Source organism: Rana temporaria, chromosome 2 (assembly GCF_905171775.1).
Source record: "Rana temporaria chromosome 2, aRanTem1.1, whole genome shotgun sequence".
In the NCBI taxonomy this organism is placed as follows: Eukaryota; Metazoa; Chordata; class Amphibia; order Anura; family Ranidae; genus Rana; species Rana temporaria.
The window spans coordinates 227,408,248-227,421,161 of record NC_053490.1 but is presented as its reverse complement, the minus strand read 5'-3'; the positions used below and the strand labels follow the sequence as shown (position 1 = coordinate 227,421,161).

At 43.3% G+C, this 12,914-nt stretch overlaps 1 protein-coding gene across 3 annotated transcripts in view; it reads left to right on the top strand.

The window, feature by feature from the left end:
• Positions 1-12,914, top strand: part of ARHGAP6 (Rho GTPase activating protein 6) — a 347,962-nt gene that overhangs the window by 324,330 nt on the left and 10,718 nt on the right. The gene's annotated exons all lie outside the window — the stretch shown is intronic.

The following is a 12,914-nucleotide window of genomic DNA, read 5'->3' as shown; positions in this document are numbered from 1 at the left end:
TCAATGTTTTTTTAGGTACAGCGTCACACGACTGGGCAACTGTCAGTTAAAATATCGCAGTGCTGTATTTATTTATCTTCACAACTAATGTGGATATAATTAATTCTTTCTGCATATTTATTATGTAATAGTTGGTATGAATTGTGTAGGATGAAATTTGGCTGCAACTGTGGATCTGGTGAGAATATTCACCACTACACTTCGCACATCTATTCTAACATTACAGATTGGGACACACAGGGTGAGAACGCCTTTTATGACATCTATTCCACATTGTGACTAATCACGTTACCTAGCACTCACACAAAAAACTTATTCCGACTAATGGCTGAACACTTAAAAAGTTAGCACCTCACCCCATATAGTAGAATATGTGAAATTGAGAGATAAGGGGGATTTTTACGGTGTGTTGCAAATAATAATGAGAAACAATTATTTGAATAGCACTCACTATTCTTTAAAAAAAAAAAAGACTGACTCACTTTAGAGGATCACCCTTCAGGTGACCGGAGTGTTTATCACTTATCTTTTGCGCACTCACCTGGGAAGAGTGACTTATTGTGGAGGATCACTCTTCAGGTGACAGGCAGCGCCACCCGCCCCTATTTTCATATAATTTTTATTACTGGTACTCTGATTGGAGCCACTTAGGCCGCGTACACACGGTCGGACAAAACCGATTTCATCAGTCCAAACCGACCGTGTGTATAGCCCATCAGTCTGTTTTCCTTCGGTCCAAAATTTTAAAACATGCTTCAAAATCGAACCAATGGACCACTGCCCGATCAGTCCAAACCGATGGTTAGTACAGAAAGCATTGGTTCAAAACCCGCGCATGCTCAGAATCAAGTCGACGCATGCTTGGAAGCATTGAAATTAGTTTTATTCAGCACGTCGTGTGTTTGACGTCACCGCGTTCTGACCCGATCGGCTTTTGGAACGATGGTGTGTACGCACATCAGACCATCAGGCCACTTCAGCGGTGAACCGATGGAAATGGCCCGTCGGACCATTCTCATCGGTTTGGAACGACCGTGTGTACTCGGCCTCAGGATAGGCAACAGGCCAAGAGGCACTACAACTAAGCGTGGAATATAAGAATTTTTACATCTTTAATTTTAGTCATGTAAAACCCTTATCCCAAAAGAAAACAACTGTTTGCTGTAACTGATTATAAAGCGTGAACTGGAGTTTGGCTTCAACTTGTCAGTGTATCTAAAACTGCTAATATATTTAACACTACCCTCCCCCCTTCCTGACTGGCAGTGGTGCTGCCTGCTGTGCCCCATGTTCTCATTCCTCCGGAGTTGTGTCTCACTAATACCAGAGGTGTGTAATGCCCTGTACACACGATCGGACCTTTGTCCGACCAAATTCACATCGGAATTCTGACGGAATTCCATTGGAGGAAAAGAGAACATGTTCTCTATGTAAACTCCGATGGAATTCATTGGAATTACCGATGGAATTACTCCGATGGGGCATACACACGGTCTGAGTTTCCGATGGAAAACGTCTGTCTGACTTTTTCCATCGAAAATTCTGATCGTGTGTGCAGGGAATTACTGGCTGGATTACCAGGGGAAAACAGAGGGGGGGGGGGACACTAAGGCAGCCACCACATCTAATGACTTGTAAGCTGCAATATATGAAAATTTGGGGTTTTGGGTTTAAAACCACTGTACAAGATTAACTTGTATGTTTTTTTTCCCTCTAAATTCTGTATATGTAAGGGAATATTTATATCAGAGTGCGTCAGTTTTTAGTTTTTTCCCTTTCCTTCCTGTCATCCATCTGTCCAAGAAGTTCATTCACTTGTCACTTATTTTCCTTACAATGGAATATTTAAAAATGATGCTCACTGTCATAGATGTTGTTTGGGCTTCCTTTCTATTGTTATGTAGTGAGACCCTGTCCTGTTATTCATTGCTTGTAGAGATATTGCTTACTCAGGGCTAACTATTGTTAGATCTATGAACAAGGCAATAAGGCCAAGAAGCAGCCCACCCAGGTCATAATTCACATAGAAAAAACATATAGGAAAACAGAAGCCTTCCTGATTGCATTCCCTGATACACGACACATACACTAGTGTGTGCGCTATATCTCACTGATATGTACCATGTCAGATCCTGTAACGTAGCAACAGGTTGGCTTAATGTAATTTTATAAAATGACTCATAACACCCACACATCTTTAAAGTCACAAAGGCTGAAAAACGACTCGGTGGATCATGCAGAACATAACCAGCAATAAAACTGTACAGAATGTATCCCTGTATGTGGCATGTAATAATAGACTTCATTCCAGGATAATGCTTGTACTTCGTCTTTCAAATCACAGCTAAGGTGACATTTAGAACTCCGGAAATAAAACAAATGGCACCATATAGGTTAATGTGGACCTTTCAGTTAATTCTAAGAAACATGTGCATCTAAAGCATTAATCGACACAAACACGTGCTTGTTTTAAGGCAAATTTTGTATTCACTGTAAAAAGATAAAGTTTTAAATGTAACCTCTGTTGTGTGAATGGGATGCCATGGCAAAACCCAAAAGCGCTTATCATGCAGCAAATATATTTGCCAGCACACTATGGATTGACACAAAATAGCGTCCAAACGGATAGTTTATTGCATGATCACAACACAAGGAGAATGCAATTTTTCAGAGTCACGCAGGACCCCTTTATCCCTCACATGCCTGACGAAGGGGTCTTGCGTGACTCCGAAACATTGCACTCTCCTTGTGTTGTGATCATGCAATAAACTATCGGTTTGGATGATATTTTGTGTCAATCCATGATGTGCTGGCAAATATCTTCGTTGTGACTTGAACCCATGGGCGTAGCATAAGGGGTTGCAGGGGTCACAATCGCAACCCCACCCCTAGCTGCAGGGGGCCCCTGCAGCCTCCCTGTCATATTATCATATCCTCCACAATGTCCAGGGTGTGAACGGCCCAGGATGGGAAAGTGTCTGTGCTGTGTGCTGGCAACATGGAATAATAAACAAGCTCAGTGAGGCAAGAGGAGTGTGCCATCCTGTAGCCACGATGGGACCAATGTCACTGGTGAGGTAAGACACCGTGCAGTGTCTCCTAGTCACCAGCTGGGATTCTTCAGTCTTTGTAGTGTGGGGGGAGGAGCTGTATACAGTGCTGGGATGGGAAAGGAGTTCTGCCAAGTGACCTGCCAGGGGTTCCTGTCCTCTGATTCTCCAGAGGTGATCCCTGTTCTCTGATGTAAGGAGGAACTCTGAAATCTCAAAACTCTTAAGCCACTTTGAGTATCTTGGTTTGCAGTGGATGTATCTGTATGCATGGTGGAAGTGGTGGGTGGTAGTGGGGAGGGGCCCAGGTCAACTTTTGCATTGGGACCCACAAGCTTTAAAGCGGAGCTCCACCCTAAAGTGGAACACCCGCTGATCGGAACCCTCCCCCCTCCGATGTCACATTTGACACCTTTCAGGGGGGAGGGGGGTGCAGATACCTGTCTAAAGTCAGGTATTTGCACCCACTTCTGGCCTCACAGTCTCGGGCAGACTGCGGGCATGACGTCACCTTCCGTCCCTCCCCCCGTTGTGTTCACACACAGCGGGAGCCAATCGGCAGGCGTAGCGCGACTCGCGCATGCGACGTATGGAACCGAGCAGTGAAGCCGTAGCGCTTCATTTCCTGGTTCCCTCACCGAGGATGGCGGGGGGGGGGGCAGCAGAGTGACGAACGATCGCTTGTCCTCTGCTGCGGACAGCGCTGAACTCCTGGACAGGTAGCGCCCCCTTACTTTCAGTATGGGCACTACGCTAAAGTTAGTGGGGAATGGGAGAGTTATTTTGCTCCCATTCACAATTTGCTAAATTGGGACTTCTGTCACTCCAGAAACGTCCACTGGGTCAGTCTGTGCTGACCCATCCCTGGCCAGCAGTTGGCACCAGAGGGGTTCTGGCAGAGCAACTTTCCCCAGCAGCCAATTAGAGGAACTTTTCCCTCGTGGGGCATGCTGGGGGAGGTTATATCTGTGACAGGTGTCATGTGCTAGGCAAGTTTTTGCGGGGTCCCGGTTCCAGGTGCGGCATCCACCTTCAGGGTGCGCGCATCCATGGACCCCGCCAGCGCGGCCCACCAGGCCAGAATTGCAGGCTACACAAAACCTCATCTGGAGGTAAAAGGGGACTCCAGTGACTTACTGGGTCCCTGGTTCTATTGAAAGGATCCCAGGCTGGGTGCCGTTCGATTGGGGGGTCGGCTTGAGGGGAACCCGGAGGCAGGTTGTCCAACAGGGCTTGAACGAACAAATCGGGGATCTGGTGACCGGAATGTTGACAGGTACGCTTTGCTGTCATCTGGTGACCTATGCTAAAACCTACTGGGAGGATTCGCTCCATTTATCCATCTAGCTCACCTAAAGTAATTGGCCTGTGGCAGAGGCCCTAGAGCCAGGTCTGTGAGAGAGATCTGTTCCTCCCAGCAAATCCAAAGTGACACCTCGGCTGCCAGGCTTGTGATAGGGGCTTGTCCGGGGGCACTTCACCCACTCAGAAAGAGTGGCGATGAATCACAAGTTAATACTACTGAGAGCAGAACTGCTCGGTTCATATCCAGGCCTAATATCGCAAGGTTCTCCCTTTCTCCTCATCAACCTTTTCTTCTTATATGAAGTTGATGTTGGCCGAGTTGGCCAGGAAATAAAGCATTGGAAAACCCTTTATTCACTGTCTGGACCTTCGCTCACTGCTTTGTTCTCCAACTGCACCCATACGCCACATTAAGGTAACTCAATATGCCGTTCCCAATAACAAATCAGCGGCTCCTGCGGGGGTAGTGCTACAATTAAAAGTCAGCAGCTGCAGTATTTGTAGCTGCTGGTTTTTAATATTTTATTTTTTAGCGGACATCCGCTTTAAGCTACGCCTTTGCTTGAACCAGTATCCAGCTGGTTTTTGCTGCAGCACCCAAATTTGAGAGCTCATCCAGGAATGCGTGCAATGGGAATATGAAATATTAGATGTTAGTAGACTTCTTCTTACTCATGCAAGGTCCAGCTTCTGATACGCAGGAAATTACTCAATCTCTTGTGAGATAAAAAAAAATGGCTGAATGAACTAAGGCCGGCCATACATGGTTCGAATCTCGGCTGGTTCAGCAGGAAATGGTTGAGACTCGAACTGTTAACGGGCAGGCCGTAAATGGGTGCAGGAAAGAAATTCACACCATGTATGATCAGCCTAAAGCCTCGTATACACGCTTTGATTTTCGGATGACAGAACGTCCGATTTTTGTGGCATGCTAGTCTCATGTCGAAAAGTGAAGAGATTACTAACAATACAAGAATTTTTGTTTGGTAGAATATAACGTCAAAAGTTACGTAATGTGTTGAATAGTTTTGTATGTATTCTTTCATTTTTCTGAGCATGCGTAGTCCTGCTCTTATGTATTTTTTCGTACGACAACCATACTAATGAAACGAGAATCAAATGTTGAGTTCACATCCGACAAAAATGTTATAGTCTGCACATCCAGCTTTTGTCTGCCGAAATAGTGAAATCGGGTGTCGAAAGCACCGTACTAACGGTAAGGTTTGCGGACGATCGGTCATCGTAACACAATTGACGTCCGAAAACCAAAGCGTGTGTACGGGCCTTAAGAGACGGAGAATGGCTGGATCAATGAGCCAGCTAATGGCAGAATCTCCAGAGTCAGAAAGTAGCCTCTGACTAGCAGCCAGTCATCCATTGTGCCATGTAGTCACAATGTTTGACCTAAGAGGTAGGACTGACTGCAATAACTTCAGTTTTGACAGTAAATACAAATAATTTCTTTATAACATGTGCAGGCATGTGTGGCTAAATAGCTGTACAATTTCACGTATGGAAGGAACCTTCATCAGATATTATGGGCACTTTAAATATTTATGTATATATGCAATGAGTATTGCTCAGTTCCTCTGTTCCATTAGAAACCTCTCTTCTGATGCAGGAGATATGTTATCTTTCAATGTTTCCCATGTAAACAGTAATCTTGCAGACTTGAAAGAATGTTGAATACAAAACATACAAAATATTCCCCATTTTTCTATAAAACTGTCATCTGGAAGGAAATTTACATAAATTTTATGGAAAGCAAATATTCCTCTTGATGTTCTAGTCACGCCTTGCTTCCTTATCTCTGCCATAGCCTGTGAAATATGGTGTCAGCTTATTACTTGGATGAACATTTCCAGGATCTCTTTGTTTTGAAACATTAATTCTCCAAAGTTTACTGATGCAAAAGTTTGTACCCAGTATTATGTGAGTTGCCTAAATTGTTAAAGGAGCGCTCTAAATTTAACATGAAACATTGAAATCTATACCTTCTGGGTAGTTAATATTTTCATGCAGGCATTTCTGCAGTAAAACAGTGCTTTATACTCCTTTTTGTCTGTAATGGGGTGATCCTGGAATACACCTGCAGTGATGCCTTACACACAGAAAGCCTGATGTGAAATGGCAATACTAAGACCTACTCTTCCAATCAGATTCAAACCTGCGTGGGAAGTCTAAATGTAATGCTGAAACAGAGAGGAACAAGCTTTAGAGCAGCCATTGTCAACCAGGGTTTCATTGAAACCTAGTGTTCCTCCAGAGGTTTCTAGGGGTCCCCTAAACTGTAGCTGATTGGCCTCCCATCTAGTAGTGCCTGCATAGTTCCAGGTCCAACTGCATTTGGCAGACCCACCGGTATGACACCAGTTAGTTCTTTAGTTACACTATATTGTCAAAAGAATTGGGACCAGTGCACAAAGCAAGGTCCATGAAGACATGGGTCAGTTTGGGGGAAAGTAACTTGCCTGGCCTGTACAGAGCCCTGACTTCAACCAATAAGACAAATTTTGGATGAATTAGAGCAGAGACTGCAAGCCAGGCCTTCTTGTCCACATCAGTGCCTGGCCTCACAGATGCGCTTCTGAAAGAATGGTCAAACATTCCCATAAAAACACTCCTAAACCTTGTGGACAGCCTTCCCAGAAGAGTTGAAGCTGTTATAGCTGCAAAGGGTGGGCCAACTCAATGTTAAACCCTACAGACCAAGACTGGGATGCCATTAAAGTTCATGTGCGTGTAAAGGGAGGTTTGATAATAGTGGGGTAGATTCACGTTGATTTTGGCCGGCGTAGCGTATCTCAGATACACAATGCCGCCGTAAGTTTGACCCGCAGGTCTTGTATTCACAAAGAACTTGCGCTGTAACTTATGGCGGCGCAGCGTAACTGGGCCGGCGTAAGCCCGCCTAATTCAAAATAGGCTGGTTGGGGGTGTGTTCTATGTAAAATACTAGTGACCCCACGTATTTGACGTTTTTAACGAATGGCGCATGCGCTGTCCGTGGACGTATCCCAGTGCGCATGCTCCAAATGATGTCGGCAAATCGTCATGCTTTCGACGTGAATGTAATTTACGGCCAGCCCCATTCACGGACGAGTTACGCAAACAACGTAAAATTTGAAATATTCAACGCAGTTCCGACGTCCATACTTAACATTGGCTGCGCCATGTTTTTGGTGGTTTATCTTTATGCCTGAAAACCCCTTACGTAAACGGCGTATCTTTACTGCGACGGCCGGGCGTACGTTCGTGAATAGGCATATCTAGCTGATTTACATATTTTAGGCGTAAATCAGCGTACACACCCCTAGTGGCCAGCGTAAATATGCAGTTAAGATACAACGGCGTAGGAGACTTACGCCGGTCGTATCTTAGCAACATTTAATCGTATCTCAGTTTGAGCATACGCTTAAAGTTGCGACGGCGGGGATTCGGACTTATGACGGCGTATCTACTGATACGCCCGTCGTAAGTCTTTGTGAATCTACCCCATAGTGTATATTGGAACACTCCTTGGCTGAACTTGCTTGGGAGAAAGTTGGTATTTTTCCTGCCATTCATTATTGTATCCCTCAAGGCAGGACAGCACCTTCAGCAATCATCCATCCCTATTGAGAGACGCAAACAAGTATCTTAGTACAGGTTTGTACAAAGAAACTTTTATTAGAAAGATCATTCGGTGGGGGGATTGCGAACACATAGCCAGCTGTTGTATGATGTTTGTAGGCAGTGTTACCCTATTATTTCTAATATTTTAGAATATGTTTCTATGCTTGATCTTCCAGTCCCCCTACAATGCTTCAGCCTTAGTAGAGAGTTTGACTCTTCATTTGTGTTTATTTTATATAATGGAGGTTCCAAGTGAAGGAGTGGGTACACATCAAGTAAAAAGGCTAAATTATCTTCTGGTTATAATAAAAGCCATAGTGAGCTGTAAGAAGAGATTGGTATAATACGATGAGTAAAGGCAATTCTTGGCCATGCCAATTATTCTGTCCTGTAAAGAGAATGTGTAGTGGTTTTGTAAATAATTAATTTATTATGTTGTTTTTATGAAAATATGTGTACCTACATTCTTCATTAAGGACATTTGTCAAATTTTTTTTTTTTTAAAACTTTTTCAGGTAAATATTGCACATTAATAATTTACATTCAGTAGAGTTGGGTGGTGGAGCTTTCGGCTCCTTTTTGCTCTTTCGCTACTTTTAATTTTTTTGTAAAATCATACAGAAGTAGATGACTTTTAGCTACTGTGTAATCTCCTATTGGATAGACTCAGTTTGATGTTTTAGTCAGACACAATAAGAAAAAAGGCTGTCAGAATCTGCTGTGATGCCTTTTTAGCTAACCCATATTGCCATGAGAATTCTTTGTCATGTAATGTTTATTTGTACAAAAGTTTGTATATCGATAATATCAAAACAGATAAAAATAAAAATTAAACAATGATTGAGAAAAAACAATTGTAGTGTCCCCTTAAATTGAATGGCTTGTATTGGTCTTTAGCCACCATATTTATAAGTCCACTGTTAAAAGCTATTCAAAACCATCTAATAGAGCATAGCTAGAACATAACCGGAGCACTAAATAAATAACCATACCCCATACGAGTGTGAAGTTGTGAAGCAGCATGTCAGAGATGTTAACATTTGTATCAGAAGTCAGAATGACATTCATATAACAAGTCTGAACACACTGGAGTTTGATAGATGTATTTGAACAGAGGTCAGATGGTAAACACAGCAGGCTCCCTCCAGCGTGGACACTAAGTCATATACTCCATCCCTACAAGTCTAATTTGCAGATATAATTATATTTTTTCATACATATATGCATACATTTTTTTTACAGTTCTAATTCCATTTAAAAGTTCAATAGTCAAAGTTGTGCTGTGTCATTCATGTTATTATGGTCTGGGCACTGTAACTGTTCTGTTTTTTACAGAACATTTTTATTTAGCAGCCAACAAATGCTGTCAATAAAGAAGCTAGAGGAGGTAGACACTGTTTGTAGCTATTGCAATGATAATGTGTTCAGTTTATTTAGGAACTAGCATATTTAGGGGATACTTAAAAGGACTGTAAAGGTTTGTTTTTCATTTTCTAAATAGGTTCCTTTAACCACTTAAGCCCCGGACCTTTAGGCAGCTAAATGCCCAGGCCAGGTTTTGCGATTCGGCACTGCGTCGCTTTAACAGACAACTGCGCGGTCGTGCGACGTGGCTCCCAAACAAAATTGGCGTCCTTTTTTCCCCACAAATAGAGCTTTCTTTTGGTGGTATTTGATCACATCTGCGGTTTTCTATTTTTTGCACTATAAACAAAAATAGAGCGACAATTTTGAAAAAAATGCAATATTTTTTACTTTTTGCTATAATAAATATCACCCAAAAACATATATAAATTTTTTTTTTCCTCAGTTTAGGCCAATACGTATTCTTCTACCTATTTTTGGTAAAAAAAATCGCAATACGTGTTTATCGATTGGTTTGCGCAAAATTTATAGCGTTTACAAAATAGGGGATAGTTTTATTGCATTTTTATTAATTATTATTTTTTTACAACTATTATTGGCGGCGATCAGCGATTTTTTCGTGACTGCGACATTATGGCGGACACTTCGGACAATTTTGACACATTTTTGGGACCATTGTAATTTTCACAGCAAAAAATGCATTTAAATTGCATTGTTTATTGTGAAAATGACAGTTGCAGTTTGGGAGTTAACCACAGGGGGCGCTGTAGGAGTTAGGGTTCACCTAGTGTGTGTTTACAACTGTAGGGGGGTGTGGCTGTAGGACTGACGTCATTGATCGAGTCTCCCTATAAAAGGGATCACTCGATCGATATGCCGCCACAGTGAAGCACGGGGAAGCCGTGTTTACATACGGCTCTCCCCGTTCTTCAGCTCCGGGGAGCGATCGTGACCCCCCTCCTGCTAGAAGGCAAGGACGTATATATACGCCCATCTGCCTGTACGTGCCATTCTGTGGACGTAAATAGGCGTGCGGCGGGCGTTAAGTGGTTAAGCTAGTGCATTGTTGGTTCACTTACCTTTTCCTCCGATTTCCCTTCTAAATGTTTTTTTCTTTGTCTGAATTTCTCACTTCCTGTTCCTCCTTAGTAAGCTGTTCTAGCTGACTAACCCCCAGCCAGATGATGGGGTAAAGCCTACTGAGGAGAAACAGGAAGTGAGAAATTCAGACAAAGAAAAAAAAACATTTAGAAGGAAAATCGAAGGAAAGGGTAAGTGAACCAACAATGCACTAGCTTAAAGGAACCTATTTAGAAAATAAAAAATGAACCATTACAATCCCTTTAAGTACCATGTGCCTCCTTACAATTTTTCTGTTTCAATTGCAACTTAGCCAAGGTAGGTTTGGAAAAAACAAAAGGAAAGTAAACCAGTGCATAAGTATCACTGGGCTCCATTCACAAAGTGGTATCTTATTGCATCTGAATACTGCACAGTGTTTTTCAAAGTTTTTGGAATTCACAAAAAAGTTACTAAAATACCACATGAGTTATTTTATGAAATATTGCAGTAGTGAAAACATGTGGTAATTTAACACCTGGCACTAGCCAGTGTATTTTTTTTGCAATATTAATAAACAGGCGTTGTCAAGGAGCGAGTGGCCTCCCACATTTTTAACAGCCAGTAAAGATTAGGGCTGTTAAGAAGCTAAAAGCTGTATTGGGAAAACGCACCATGAGGTTCCCCCGCACATTATTACGTGTCATTGCCAGAAGGTTGCTGTGTCTCCCAGCACAGTCTCAAGAGCATGGGGGAGATTTCAGGAGACAGGCAGTTACTCTAGGAGAGCTGGCCAGAGCCGTAGATGGTCCTTAACCCATCAGCAGGACCGTTATCTGCTCTTTTGTGCAAAGAGGAACAGGATGAGCACTGCCAGAGCCCTACAAAATGACCTCCAGCAGGCCACTGGTGTGAATGTCTCTGACCAAACAATCAGAAACAGACTTCATGGGGGTGGCCTGAGGGCCTGACGTCCTCTAGTGTGCTCTGTGCTCACTGCCGGACACTGTGGAGCTTGATTGGCATTTTCCACTGAACACCAAAATTGGCAGGTCCGCCACTGGTGCCCCATGCTTTTCACAGATGAGAGCAGGTTCACCCTGAGCATATGTGACAGACATGAAAGGGTCTGTAGAAGCCGCAGAGAACTTTATGCTGCCTGTAACATCATTCAGCATGGCCGGTTTGGTGGTGGGTCAGTGATGGTCTTGGGAGGCATATCCATGGACAGACCTCTACAGGCTACACAATGGCACCCTGGCTGCCATTAGGTATTGGGATGAAATCCTTGGACCCATTGTCACACCCTACGCTGGTGCAGTGGGTCCTGGGTTCCTCCTGGTGCACAACAATGCCGGCCTCATGTGGTGAGAGCATGCAGCCAGTTCCTGGAGGATGAAGAAATTGATACCATTGAATGGCCCCCACGCTCACCTGACCTAAATCCAAAAGAACACCTCTGGGACATTATGTTTCAGTCCATTTGGTACCGCTTGGTTGCACCTCAGCCTGTTCAGGAGCGCAGTGATGCTCTGGTCCAGATCTGGGAGGAAGTACCTCAGGACACCATTCGTCGTCTCATTAGGAGCATGCCCCGATGTTGTCAGACAGGCATACAAGCACTTGGGGGCCATACAAACTACTGAGGACCATTTTGAGTTGTTGCAATGAAATTTCAGCAAAATGGACTAGCTTGCTGCATAATGTTTTCACTTAGATTTTCGGGGTGTCATTGAATTCAGCCCTCTGTAGGTGGATAATTTTCATTTCCATCAAACGATGTGCCATCCTTTCATTCCTAACACATTACCCAGTCCATATCAATATAGATAAACAGTATGAGATTTTTGCCCGTTGAGATCTGTTATGTTTTCAAAGTGTTTCTTTATTTTTTTTGAGCAGTGTACATTGAGATTGATATACTAAAATTGTAGAGTGAAAAATCTGGTGCAGCTGTATGATCGCCAATCAGCTTCTTCTCTTTGGAGTCTGGCCATTGATTGGATAGATTGATAGTGGAGCAGCCATTGGCGCGCATTGCTGTCAATCACATCCACTGATGCAGCCGCCGGGGAGCAGGACAGAGTCATACACGCTGTGTCTATGGACACAGCGTGTATGACAGGGAGTGGGCCAGCAAGCTAACCTCCTAGGGATAGAACTTCCCAGAGGGGGTTAGCTATTGCGGGTTGGAGCCGAGACAGTCGCCGAGGGACCACAGAACAGGAGGATTGGGGCCACTCTGTGCAAAACGAACTGCACAGTGGAGGTAAGTATAACATGTTTGTTATTTAAAAAAAAATAAACTAATCCATACAACCCCTTTAAGCTTTGACAAAAAAAAAAAAAAAAAATGAAAGCTGATTGGTTTCTATGCAGAGTTGCACCAGATTTTTCACTTTCCAGTTTTAGTAAATCAACCCCTACCTGACCTAGTGTGTAGTTTACTGAGAATACTCAGGCAGGACTAATAACAATGTTTGAGATCTCAGAGCGGCATTGTCCTCTTACTAGAGGAAG